The sequence below is a fragment of the Coregonus clupeaformis genome, unplaced genomic scaffold, assembly GCF_020615455.1.
Source record: "Coregonus clupeaformis isolate EN_2021a unplaced genomic scaffold, ASM2061545v1 scaf2547, whole genome shotgun sequence".
Lineage (NCBI taxonomy): Eukaryota > Metazoa > Chordata > Actinopteri > Salmoniformes > Salmonidae > Coregonus > Coregonus clupeaformis.
Window position 1 is genome coordinate 54,333 of NW_025536001.1, and position 13,756 is coordinate 68,088.

At 42.8% G+C, this 13,756-nt stretch overlaps 1 long non-coding RNA gene across 1 annotated transcript; it reads right to left on the reverse strand.

The window, feature by feature from the left end:
- Nucleotides 1–10,861: 10,861 nt before the first annotated feature.
- Nucleotides 10,862–12,833, reverse strand: LOC121558439. Its single transcript, XR_005998541.2, has 6 exons — nucleotides 12,331–12,833; nucleotides 12,004–12,099; nucleotides 11,792–11,865; nucleotides 11,416–11,541; nucleotides 11,046–11,180; nucleotides 10,862–10,910 (listed from the first exon to the last, which is right to left on the reverse strand). It is a non-coding gene; the product is annotated as an uncharacterized LOC121558439 (long non-coding RNA).
- Nucleotides 12,834–13,756: the final 923 nt, after the last annotated feature.

Below are 13,756 nucleotides of genomic sequence, written 5' to 3' on the forward strand. Positions count from 1 at the left end.
TGGTGTGTTTCCTAAGGCCAAACTGCTGGTTCTGGTGTTGAGTGTTGTTTTGAACATGGTCTCCATTGATTGACATGCCACAGAGGCTGGTAAAACACAGTTTGTTGTGGAACAACTTCAGTCAGTCAGTCAGGACCTTCAGGCCTCAGGATGGGGGGAAATAGTAGAATACAATTAAAGCCAGGGACAGATATGAAATGGTGCCCTGTTCTCTTTGTAGTGCATCCTCTGATATCTATTGCCCTACTTCTAGCCATAACCCTGGTAGATGTATGATCTAACCTTTCTTTTTATGACGTCCATAAGGAAAGGGGAATTATTGTTGTGGAGATGTTTTGTTATGTTTTATTTCATCCAAACAGTTGGGAGGCAGGGCAGCATTGGTCACCACCTCCCCAACCACAGACTCTCCCTTTAAAAACAAACCAAAATACTGCTGTATATAACATGGTGTTGCTCCGTTCTTTAAAATGTCAAGTGGATTGATTTTGCAGCTCCGTGACTATTTGAATCAGTGATGTAGAACCAGGTGTTAGCTTGCTCTGGCCCCGGGCTAAAATGGAATTGGACAAGGCCTGGGAAATTGTGTCTGAGCTGGAAACAAGTGTTCTGTGATTGTTTACTTCATGTCTTTAAATTGCATTTCTTCCTTTTTAATTCCAGCAGCCCTGAGAGAGAAGGAAGGAGAAACATTTTCCCTGTTCTCTCCTCTTACCATTAACCCTTACCTCTCTCATGTTGTCAAATGCAAATGTAGTGACCTGAGACAGTTAGCCCAAGGGCCACACACACACACACTGACATACACACATATTGACATACACACAAACTGACACAAACACACTGACACACACACACACTGACACAAAAACACACACACACTGACACAAACACACACACACACACACAAAAAACACACTGACACACACACACACACTGACACAAAAACACACACACACTGACACAAACACACACACACACACAAAAACACACACTGACACAAACACACACTGACACACACGCACACACTGACACAAACACACACTGACACAAAAACACACACACACTGACAAAAACACACACACACAGAGACACAAAAACACACTGACACACACACCGACACAAACACACACTGACACACATGCACACACACTGACACAAACACTGACACTCACACTGACACAAACACTTACACAAAAACACACTGACACAAAAACACACTGACAAAAAAACACACACACACACTATATCTGGCCCTGGCCCAAGCAACAGCTCCATGCGTCTATATCTGGCCCTGGCCCAAGCAACAGCTCCATGCGTCTATATCTGGCCCTGGCCCAAGCAACAGCTCCATCAAAGGAATTGATATCAAATCTCCCTATCTCCTGTAACCCCGCTGCCAGGACTGAATCATAATGGTCCACTAAGATGGACATGTTAGTGTCCATCCAGTGGTCCGTATTCTCCTCAACCAGCGCCAGAGTGGTTGAATTGGGTGAGGAAGGTTTAATAAAAGCTGTAAGTATAACAACCTGTTTCATCATGCCAGGAGGGAGACCTGGTCAACCTGTTTCATCATGCCAGGAGGGAAAGACCTGGTCAACCTGTTTCATCATGCCAGGAGGGAGAGACCTGGTCAACCTGTTTCATCATGCCAGGAGGGAGAGACCTGGTCAACCTGTTTCATCATGCCAGGAGGGTGAGACCTGGTCAACCTGTTTCATCATGCCAGGAGGGAAAGACCTGGTCAACCTGTTTCATCATGCCAGGAGGGAAAGACCTGGTCAACCTGTTTCATCATGCCAGGAGGGAAAGACCTGGTCAACCTGTTTCATCATGCCAGGAGGGAAAGACCTGGTCAACCTGTTTCATCATGCCAGGAGGGAGAGACCTGGTCATCTAACAACCTGTTTCATCATGCCAGGAGGGAAAGACCTGGTCATCTAACAACCTGTTTCATCATGCCAGGAGGGAAAGACCTGGTCATCTAACAACCTGTTTCATCATGCCAGGAGAGAAAGACCTGGTCATCTAACAACCTGTTTCATCATGCCAGGAGGGAAAGACCTGGTCATCTAACAACCTGTTTCATCATGCCATGCCGGAGAGACCTGGTCAACCTGTTTCATCATGCCAGGAGGGAGAGACCTGGTCAACCTGTTTCATCATGCCAGGAGGGAGAGACCTGGTCAACCTGTTTCATCATGCCAGGAGGGAGAGACCTGGTCAACCTGTTTCATCATGCCAGGAGGGAGAGACCTGGTCAACCTGTTTCATCATGCCAGGAGGGAAAGACCTGGTCATCTAACAACCTGTTTCATCATGCCAGGAGGGAAAGACCTGGTCAACCTGTTTCATCATGCCAGGAGGGAAAGACCTGGTCAACCTGTTTCATCATGCCAGGAGGGAGAGACCTGGTCAACCTGTTTCATCATGCCAGGAGGGAAAGACCTGGTAAACCTGTTTCATCATGCCAGGAGGGAGAGACCTGGTCAACCTGTTTCATCATGCCAGGAGGGAAAGACCTGGTCAACCTGTTTCATCATGCCAGGAGGGAAAGACCTGGTCAACCTGTTTCATCATGCCAGGAGGGTAAGACCTGGTCAACCTGTTTCATCATGCCAGGAGGGAGAGACCTGGTCATCCTGTTTCATCATGCCAGGAGGGAGAGACCTGGTCAACCTGTTTCATCATGCCAGGAGGGAAAGACCTGGTCAACCTGTTTCATCATGCCAGGAGGGAAAGACCTGGTCAACCTGTTTCATCATGCCAGGAGGGTAAGACCTGGTCAACCTGTTTCATCATGCCAGGAGGGAAAGACCTGGTCAACCTGTTTCATCATGCCAGGAGGGAGAGACCTGGTCAACCTGTTTCATCATGCCAGGAGGGAAAGACCTGGTCAACCTGTTTCATCATGCCAGGAGGGAAAGACCTGGTCAACCTGTTTCATCATGCCAGGAGGGAAAGACCTGGTCAACCTGTTTCATCATGCAAGGAGGGAAAGACCTGGTAAACCTGTTTCATCATGCCAGGAGGGAGAGACCTGGTCAACCTGTTTCATCATGCCAGGAGGGAGAGACCTGGTCAACCTGTTTCATCATGCCAGGAGGGAGAGACCTGGTCAACCTGTTTCATCATGCCAGGAGGGAAAGACCTGGTCATCTAACAACCTGTTTCATCATGCCAGGAGGGAAAGACCTGGTCATCTAACAACCTGTTTCATCATGCCAGGAGAGAAAGACCTGGTCATCTAACAACCTGTTTCATCATGCCAGGAGGGAAAGACCTGGTCATCTAACAACCTGTTTCATCATGCCATGCGGGAGAGACCTGGTCAACCTGTTTCATCATGCCAGGAGGGAGAGACCTGGTCAACCTGTTTCATCATGCCAGGAGGGAGAGACCTGGTCAACCTGTTTCATCATGCCAGGAGGGAGAGACCTGGTCAACCTGTTTCATCATGCCAGGAGGGAGAGACCTGGTCAACCTGTTTCATCATGCCAGGAGGGAAAGACCTGGTCATCTAACAACCTGTTTCATCATGCCAGGAGGGAAAGACCTGGTCAACCTGTTTCATCATGCCAGGAGGGAAAGACCTGGTCAACCTGTTTCATCATGCCAGGAGGGAGAGACCTGGTCAACCTGTTTCATCATGCCAGGAGGGAAAGACCTGGTCAACCTGTTTCATCATGCCAGGAGGGAGAGACCTGGTCAACCTGTTTCATCATGCCAGGAGGGAAAGACCTGGTCAACCTGTTTCATCATGCCAGGAGGGAAAGACCTGGTCAACCTGTTTCATCATGCCAGGAGGGTAAGACCTGGTCATCTAACAACCTGTTTCATCATGCCAGGAGGGAAAGACCTGGTCATCTAACAACCTGTTTCATCATGCCAGGAGGGAAAGACCTGGTCATCTAACAACCTGTTTCATCATGCCAGGCGGGAAAGACCTGGTCAACCTGTTTCATCATGCCAGGAGGGAAAGACCTGGTCATCTAACAACCTGTTTCATCATGCCATGCCGGAGAGACCTGGTCAACCTGTTTCATCATGCCAGGAGGGAGAGACCTGGTCAACCTGTTTCATCATGCCAGGAGGGAGAGACCTGGTCAACCTGTTTCATCATGCCAGGAGGGAGAGACCTGGTCAACCTGTTTCATCATGCCAGGAGGGAAAGACCTGGTCATCTAACAACCTGTTTCATCATGCCATGCCGGAGAGACCTGGTCAACCTGTTTCATCATGCCAGGAGGGAGAGACCTGGTCAACCTGTTTCATCATGCCAGGAGGGAGAGACCTGGTCAACCTGTTTCATCATGCCAGGAGGGAGAGACCTGGTCAACCTGTTTCATCATGCCAGGAGGGAGAGACCTGGTCAACCTGTTTCATCATGCCAGGAGGGAAAGACCTGGTCATCTAACAACCTGTTTCATCATGCCAGGAGGGAAAGACCTGGTCATCTAACAACCTGTTTCATCATGCCAGGAGGGAAAGACCTGGTCATCTAACAACCTGTTTCATCATGCCAGGCGGGAAAGACCTGGTCAACCTGTTTCATCATGCCAGGAGGGAAAGACCTGGTCATCTAACAACCTGTTTCATCATGCCAGGAGAGAAAGACCTGGTCATCTAACAACCTGTTTCATCATGCCAGGAGGGAAAGACCTGGTCATCTAACAACCTGTTTCATCATGCCAGGAGGGAAAGACCTGGTCATCTAACAACCTGTTTCATCATGCCAGGCGGGAAAGACCTAGACATTTGCAATTCTGCTAAAATTTCTGCATGATGAATGGCTTCTAATAATTTAAACTACTGCTTAGTCAATTTAGGGTCAAAAGAGGTTTTAAGAGTGTCTGAACTTAAGGTGGGTGTATTCTCCTCCAGAGCTATGGGTTAGGGTTATCCAAAGGGTTAGGGGTTAGGGTTAGCCAAAGGGTTAGGGTTAACCAAAGGGTTAGGGTTAACCAAAGGGTTAGGGTTAGTGTTAACCAAAGGGTTAGGGTTAACCAAAGGGTTAGGGTTAGGGTTAACCAAAGGGTTAGGGTTAACCAAAGGGTTAGGGTTAACCAAAGGGTTAGGGTTAACCAAAGGGTTAGGGTTAACCAAAGGGTTAGGGGTTAACCAAAGGGTTAGGGGTTAACCAAAGGGTTAGGGTTAACCAAAGGGTTAGGGGTTAACCAAAGGGTTAGGGGTTAACCAAAGGGTTAGGGTTAACCAAAGGGTTAGGGGTTAACCAAAGGGTTAGGGGTTAACCAAAGGGTTAGGGTTAACCAAAGGCCCAAACCGATTTCTTATAGGAAGCGTCGTTTTCTACCACCATAAAAAAGAACAGCAACCAACAATGTCCCAACTGAGTCTCCACTACACCCCGGACCCAATGTTGTCCCAACTGAGTCTCCACTACACCCCGGACCGTTTTGAAATTAATATCAAAGGGGAAGAAAAAATAAAATAAAAAATAAAATGTTCATAAAAAAACAAGACGTAAAAACAATTCAAATCATGAAAGTCCCTTGATGTTATCCTACCAAAACATTATTTGGTAATTGTTCACTAACCAAAGGAAATTGTCCATGAAATCAACAATGTTCAAAGGTTAAAAATCCTTCACCTTAATCATTTTCCAGGTTTTTGTTGTCACTGGAGCTTCCTTTCAAGTGAATTTGCAGTCCAAGAGGCCTTCATATGCTAGATTCCATAGCACTATTGTTGCATGGCTTGTTATAGCCAAACATAGTTCAAAAAAAGGTGGTTTCTCAAACCAGTGGTTGAACCATAAAAAGTCTAAGGTAATTTAAAATATCCTTAAATCCAAGATAAAAGGAATTAAAAATAGCTTAAAGACCTGTTAAGGGAGCTTTCAGGAGTTAAAACAGAAGACAAACAGAGACCTGACGTTTCAGCTGATAGCTTTCTTCAGAGGTAATGAGTAGTCACCAACACCTGTGTTAATATGGAGAATTAAGGGGGAGGATCCATAGTTCCCAAAACATGTGTATGGCTTAGTCCTCCGTCAATCCCCGCATTCTCCTCCAATCAACAGTCCCGATTGGGGTGGGTGTCCAATCATTGTGAACTACTCGACAAACAAATTAAGACAATGAAAATACTAAAACAATCCAGTCAAAGAAGTCTTTTAAAACCCAAATGATGTGTAAAATGCCAGGCTCGGGCTAGGTTAGGTTTAATAAATAACAGACGAATCTGATGTGCACTGGCACTGGCAAAACCTTTAAAATAAATGGTAAGACTTGTGTATAATAATACTTTAATTACTAAAAAATTAAATAAAAGAGGACCAGAATCAGAATTTAAAATAAAGCTTGGGTTAAGAACCAGGGATTCAGTACTGAGAATTAGAGACCAGGGGCCAAGGTCAGAACGATGGTCTAGAGGTTAGGGTTAGGTATGGGGGTCTAGAGGTTAGGGTTAGGGTTAGGTAGGGGACAAATTCTTAACCCCAAGTGGGTGGTTAGGGTTAGGGTTAGGGTTAGGGTTAGGGTTAGGGTTAGGGTTAGGGTTAGGGTTAGGTATGGGGGTCTAGAGGTTAGGGTTAGGGTTAGGTAGGGGACAAATTCTTAACCCCAAGTGGGTGGTTAGGGTTAGGGTTAGGGTTAGGGTTAGGGTTAGGGTTAGGTTTAAGAGGGTTTATGTTTGTAGGGTTAGGGTTAGGGTTAGGGTTAGGGTTAGGGTTAGGGTTAGGTTTAAGAGAAAATTGCCCTTCAAGAGGACCAAATACACGGGCACATGTTCTCTAATTCTATTTCTCCTATTGATACATCATAGTCCTACAGGAAATTGGGAGATATACCCCAAAGAAAGATGTTATGGTTTATCCCTGAAAAAGAACAGATAAGAGTAACCTTTTCCTCCAAGAGGATAAACACCCAGACACTACCCAAACAATACATACCTTCCAATTCCCAGGCTCCTCAGAATACATCTTTATGAAGCCAGGGTTATAATTTAAAGTACCAATTAAGATTGTCAGTGTCAAGGTTAAAATTAGGCTCTCATACTTTTGTTTCAGACCTGTGGGATTCCTGATATCCACTTTTTTAAGTCCCAAGGGGTTAGGGTTAAGGTTAAATTTTAGGCTTGAGTTCAAATTAAGGTTGGTATCGGGGTCAAGGTTCAGGGATTGAGGTGGGGTTAAGATTAGGATTGTGATTGGGGTTAGGATTAGAACTAAAGTTATTATCCGGGTTGAGATTAGGTTTAGGATTAGGGTTAAGGTTAAAGCTAGGGTTGGGATTGCTCCAGTTTCAGGTAAGGTTAAGGTTAGGGTTCGAGCAAGGATCAGAATTACAATCAAGGTTAGGGTTATAGTTAGGGTAAACCAAGAGGTTAAACTTAGGGTTAAAGTTAAGTTTGAAGCTTGCGTTAGGGTTAAGGTTATGATCAAGGTTAAGGTTAGGTTTAGGATGGGGTTAAGGTTAGAGCTAGGGGTTGGGATTGCTCCAGTAAAAGGTGAGATTAAGGTTAGGGTTCAGGTTAAGATCAGAGTTCGGGTTAGGATTGCTCCAATTAAAAGTGAGGTTAAGGTTAGGATTCAGGTTAAGGTCAGGGTTCAGGTTAGGATCAAGATTACAATCCAGGTTAAGGTTAGGTTTAAGATTAGGATTATAGTTAGGGTAAACCAAGGGGTTAGGTTTGGGGTTAGGTTTGAGGCTGGAGTTAGGGTTAAAGTTATGATCAAAGTTAAGGTTAGGTTTAGGATTAGGGTTAGGGTTAAGGTTAGAGTTAGGTTGAAATTGCTCCAGTTAAAGGTGAGGTTAAGGTCAGGGTTGGGTTAGGGTTAGGGTTAGGGTTAGGGTTAGGGTAGACCAAAGGATTAGGCTTGTGGTTAAGTTTGAGACTGGGGTTAGGGTTATGATCAGAGTTAAGGTTAGGTTTAGGATTGGGTTTAAAGTTAGAGCTAGAATTGAAATTGCTCCGGTTAAGGTTAGGATTAAGGTTATAATCAAGGTTAAGGTTAAGTTTTGGATTAGGGTTGGGGTTATAGTTAAAGTAAACTGGGGTTGGGATGGTTCAGGTTAGTGTTCAGGTCAGAGTTAGAAAAGTTTAGGTCTCTAATACTTTTCATTAAGGCCTTTAGGATTACAAGTACCCAATTTTTTTATCCAACACCGCTCCTTGATCTGTCTGTGTTTTAGTGACCACCCCTGGTTAGATTCCAACCCTGCTATTCTTAACTGAGCTACTGGATGAGATCTAAAGTGGATGTATAGTGTGCTTTTAACCGACTCCTTACTTATATGATAGAGATGTTGTTTGAGTCTGGCTTCCAAGGAGTTCCTAGTTTCTCCAATATACAGTTTTCCACATTGTAGACATTCAATTCCATATACAATGTTGGTGGTCTTCAATTGAAATACCTCCCATACTGGAGCCCCTAGACCCGACCATTTATTCTGAATGTATTTAACTTGTCTAAAATGTGATCCACTCCCCGGCTTCTCCCTGAAACCAGAGTGTACCAGCACATCTTTCAAATTTTTATTTCGCCGATATGCTGATATTACTCTGAACTGTTGGAGAATCTCCACCTCCTCCCTCGTCTGCTCAAAATGATCCTTCACTATGGAATTAAACCTCATAGAAGACTGTGAATATGTGGTGACAAATGGAATAATGCATCCATCATTACTAGTCCTCCCACATATAGGTTCCGTTACAGACATATTGTTCACCTCTGCTCTTATAGTGCGGAGGAAACGTTTTGAGTATCCTCTGGGTCTGAGAGCCTTAAAAATAATTCCTATAGCCTCCTTGACATGTTTTTCCTGTGTACAAATCCTATTAAATCTAATAAGCTGCGACTTTATCAACCCCCTGTAGGTGTGTTTTGGATGAAAACTGGATTTATGTAAGAGGGAATGGGTGTCCGTAGGTTTAAAATAAACCTTTGTTGCTAATCGCTTCAGGTTATCATTCCCCTCTACAAAAAATACCTCGGTGTCCAAAAATTCTATTCGTTCGGCTGAACATTGTGTTTAATCGTAATTGACGGATGATGTGTATTCAGAATCTTCACAAATTCCATAAAATCTGAAAGTGAATGTGTCCATAACCCAAATATATCATCTAGATACCGTAAATACAAAATTGGAAGCTTTATACATTTGGGGAAGGCTGATTGTTCCCATTCTGCCATATAAATATTGGCATAGGACGGGCAAACTTCTTCCCCATAGCTGTACCATGGATTTGAAGAAACCAATTAGAATTAAATTCAAAGTCATTTCTTGTTAAACTGAGTTCCAATAGTTGTAGTAAAGCCCCATCTGGTCTATCTAGGTCTGGATATTTATGGAAGATGTTTTTGATCGCTCTAAGACCCAACTTGGTGTCAATGTTGGTATACAATGAATCAATATCAATTGAAAAAAACACAGTTTCTTGAGGCACACTAATTTCTTTCAATTTTGTCACAAATTCATACGTGTCTTTAATGAAGCTTTGATGTTTCCGTGACAGAGGATTTATAAAATAATCTAAATACTCTGCTATTCTATACGATTCCGAGCCACAGTCCGATACAATCGGCCTACCACATGGAACCTCAGAAGGAATGGTCCAAGTCTCAGGAGGTTTGTGGATTTTAGGCAACAAATAAAATTGTCTTGGACGTGGGGTATCTGGTCCAAATAGGTAAAACATTTGTTTGTCTGTAATGTAATTATTCTCATAAAGTTCTCCTAAAATCTGCCTAATTTGTCTCTGGGTCTCCTGCTGCAATGAATGAGTCAGTGGTCTATAATGTTTAGAATTACTCAATTGCCTTTTTCGCCTCGATCAGATACTGTGTTTTATCCAAAATAACAATCTTTGATCCTTTATCCGCTGGTTTTATAACTATGTTGGAATTCTTACTTAAGGATTTTAAGGATTTACGTTCTTGTTTTGTAAGATTATCTTTCCCTGCCATATAAAACCTAAATGTACTAAAAGAGGTAGAGTCTCTTTGAATTAAAGTCTGCATCGTATTAGACACTCCCTCTAACTTAGGCTCCCAATGAGATGGACCAATAAATGGTATTCTTTGGTTATCAGTATTATAATTAAAATGATCAAGTAATTTTAATTTTCTATGATAGGTATGCAGATCCCTCCTGAGCCCATGCGATCTATCTTAGTGGGTGTCGGGATAAACATAAGACCCTTCTCCAGAAGTTGCTGTTCTGCCGCTGTAAGTCTAAAAGTAGTCGATAAGTTAAGTACATTAGAGTGCTGGGGAGTAATACCAATACACTCTTCCCCTCTTAATAGTTTAACTGGTCTAGCCAGTGATTAAAAATGTTTACAGCTGTATCTGGTCTCCAATGTATTGGGTCGTCCTGCACTGTGTGAAATCTAAGTTTATTCAGATCCAATAGTTCCCTACAATTCTTCTGAATATACTTGTTCAATTGATTCAGTACCTCCTGCTTTTCCCATGGAAGCTCATCTGAAAAATGTATGATAGGAACATAAACCTGTGCATGAGGAAAAACTTCACCTGCTTTATTCAGTAGCTGTTGCAACTGCTTGACTGCAGTGGTATACTGCTGGTTCAAGCCGTTAACAAGACCCCACTGATAGAACAACCTTCTGTGTGTTTTGCTGTTTCTCCAACTTGCCTATCACTCCTGCAATATGTCTGAAGGTTGCTCCCGGAAAACTATCTATCTGTGTATTAGTGTCAGTGAAACTAGAAATGCGCGCAAGGTTGGAATCCCCAATAAAGACCACGGGCTTTTTTAATCTCAATACTCCAATCATTTATTTTCCTTTCAGTTCTAGAATGACATGTGGGATAAAAGAGTTTCTCCTTTTTTACAGGTTCCAGTATTGGTTCTGTCCCAGGGCCCGTGTCTTTCCATTTGCCATTGCTACCTTACCCTGATGGTCCTCTTGCTGTGAACCTGTCGTAGAATTGGATAAAACCATGTCATCCATCAAAACAGCCACATTGTTCAATGGTAATTTTTGACCATTGCCGTTATTCACCGTAATCTCCAACGCCTCTACTGTTAAGAGTAAATTCGAGGGCTCTCTACCTGGAAGGGTCAAGGCTGGGACTTTAGGCTCGGCCAAATTGTTTCTTGGTCGCTGAGTTTGGGGATTCGGTATCCCCGTGCTCTTCCTGGTTATTGGGGTAAGTCTGAAGCTAGTCCCGCCACTCTTTGCAGGACCTAATTCCCGAGGGGTGAGACAGGACAAGAGGGGGAGATAGTTGGTTAGTAGGTGAGCTCGTCGAAGGAACCACTCTACAAAGGGAAGTAGACCCAACATGAACTTCTACCTGCACCTCCCTTCTCTGCAACCCCCAGCAAGCCCTGTGGTATTGCTGTTGATAGTCTGACTATGGTTTATCGGTTTATCTACAGGATTACTGAAGGCCTGTTTATTAACCATATTGTCCCTTACCGAAGTGTCACTCTGGCCCCCTGGGATATTCCTGCATATTCCAAAGTCCCTGTGGGCCTGGGCTCCCATTGAGACCCTACCAGTTGGTGACTTGCTGGTCACCGCAGCCGCATAACTGGAATGGGCCTGATGAGAAGTTATCAGTTTAGTAGAGGCCGGCGGGTCAATTGGTTTTTGCAACATGTTTTTTTAAGGTACTTACTGACGAAGATGTAAATTTGTGTTTATATCTTGCCTTTGCCCACATCACCGCTTTATCTAGAGCTTCTTGATTATAAGTTGAGCTATTCTGAATGCATAAGGCAATTACCCCATCATAATGCTCCCTCAGAATATCCATATTATTCTCCATCCACCTACTGGTATTAAGTTTTACCTTTGCCAGGGTCTGTTGGTTAGGCGAGGAGGGTTTAATAAAGGCCGCCAATTTGTTCACCTGTCTTACCATCCCTGCTGGAAAAGAATGATTAACTGCAGAATGATCTAATATTTCTGAGTGATGAATTGCTTGTAGAGCCTTGAAATATCCCTTTGTGCAAGTTATATCTTGCAAAGAAGAAACATTCCTAATCTCTCCAGTAGACTCACCCTCATCATTTAAACTAACTAGAGCCTGGAAACGGTTATGTAGTGGCACTGCCATGGTAAAGGTTCAAAACCAGGAACCCTTGCTGGAAATCCCAACTGAAAGAAGGGATCATATAAAGGTTAAAATCCCCCCCACAATATATAATTGGAACCAATCAACCCCAAAAAATTTTTATATATATACACATACAAAAGACAAAAAAAAAAAAATATATATACACCAAAGACAAAAAGAAAAAATTAGAAAGAATTAGCCCTATTTTAGATAAAAGAAACTCCAATGAAACAAAACCCAATATAAAGAAAGGATAAGAGGTCAGCACTCACAACTCATTTACTCCAACAACAAATCATTGTCCGTTGCCATCTGGTGGTTACCCCAGATCCGTAGGAAATTACCACTTTAGGTTAGGTGTCACTCCATAAAAACACACAAAGGTGAGAAAAAAAAACCCCCACTCAGATGGGAGAAAAACACTCCATTCAAAAGTGATCACTCCTTTATGGTTCAATTCTGATAGTGGTTCCACTTCAAGTCACTCCAAATGTTCAAATCTTCATGTGTACACACAGTGATTTTGGGAGTACTCACCAACCCAGAGAAATGGATATCTCACACGGAAAAGAGCTCTTCCATACCATCCCCACCAAGTCTCCAAAGGTCCATGTGCTTATCTTTGTTTGTAGGAAAAATGGTGTCCTTTTAGAATAGTGAGATACAGTAATCCTCTTCTGATTCACATGTCAAAACCTTTTTTGTTTCAAGGTAAAAAGATAAAAGGAGTATTGTTTTAAAATTAGGAAGAAAAAATTCCTGACGTTTCGCACAATTCGTGCTTCTTCAGAGGAAAATAGACAGAAAATGAGAAGAGGCCAGCCCATATAGTATGAGAACGGGTGAGGGGAGGGGTTAAGCTACTAAGCCTGACCTTCCATTGGTGGACTATTATGTCCATCCTATATCCTCCAACACACCTGTCCTTAATTCTACAAATTTCCCATTGTTTTTTCACCTTCCTTGTATAAACCAATCTACATGAAGGGGAAAATGTGGTTTTGTTATGACATCGTTCCCCACTACAAGAAGACCTCTAAAGAAATTCCAAATAAATAAATCAAAAGAAAACAGGGCCAAAACACACAAGACAAAAAAAGAAAAAAAGAAAAATATAAAGAGACAACTTTAATAAAACAAAAATAATTTACATATTAACAAGGTTCCAATTATAATATAAAAGTGCTCCTGATATATGAGATTCAAGTTTCTCTGGGTAAAAGTATCTAATTAGGAGGAGGAGAACAGGGCTCTGGCGGGTTAGGTTTAAGAGAAAATTGCCCTTCAAGAGGACCAAATACACGGGCACATGTTCTCTAATTCTATTTCTCCTATTGATACATCATAGTCCTACAGGAAATTGGGAGATATACCCCAAAGAAAGATGTTATGGTTTATCCCTGAAAAAAGAACAGATAAGAGTAACCTTTTCCTCCAAGAGGATAAACACCCAGACACTACCCAAACAATACATACCTTCCAATTCCCAGGCTCCTCAGAATACATCTTTATGAAGCCAGGGTTATAATTTAAAGTACCGATTAAGATTGTCAGTGTCAAGGTTAAAATTAGGCTCTCATACTTTTGTTTCAGACCTGTGGGATTCCTGATATCCACTTTTTAAGTCCCAAGGGGTTAGGGTTAAGGTTAGATTTTAGGCTTGAGTTCAAATTAAGGTTGGTATCGGGGTCAAGGTTC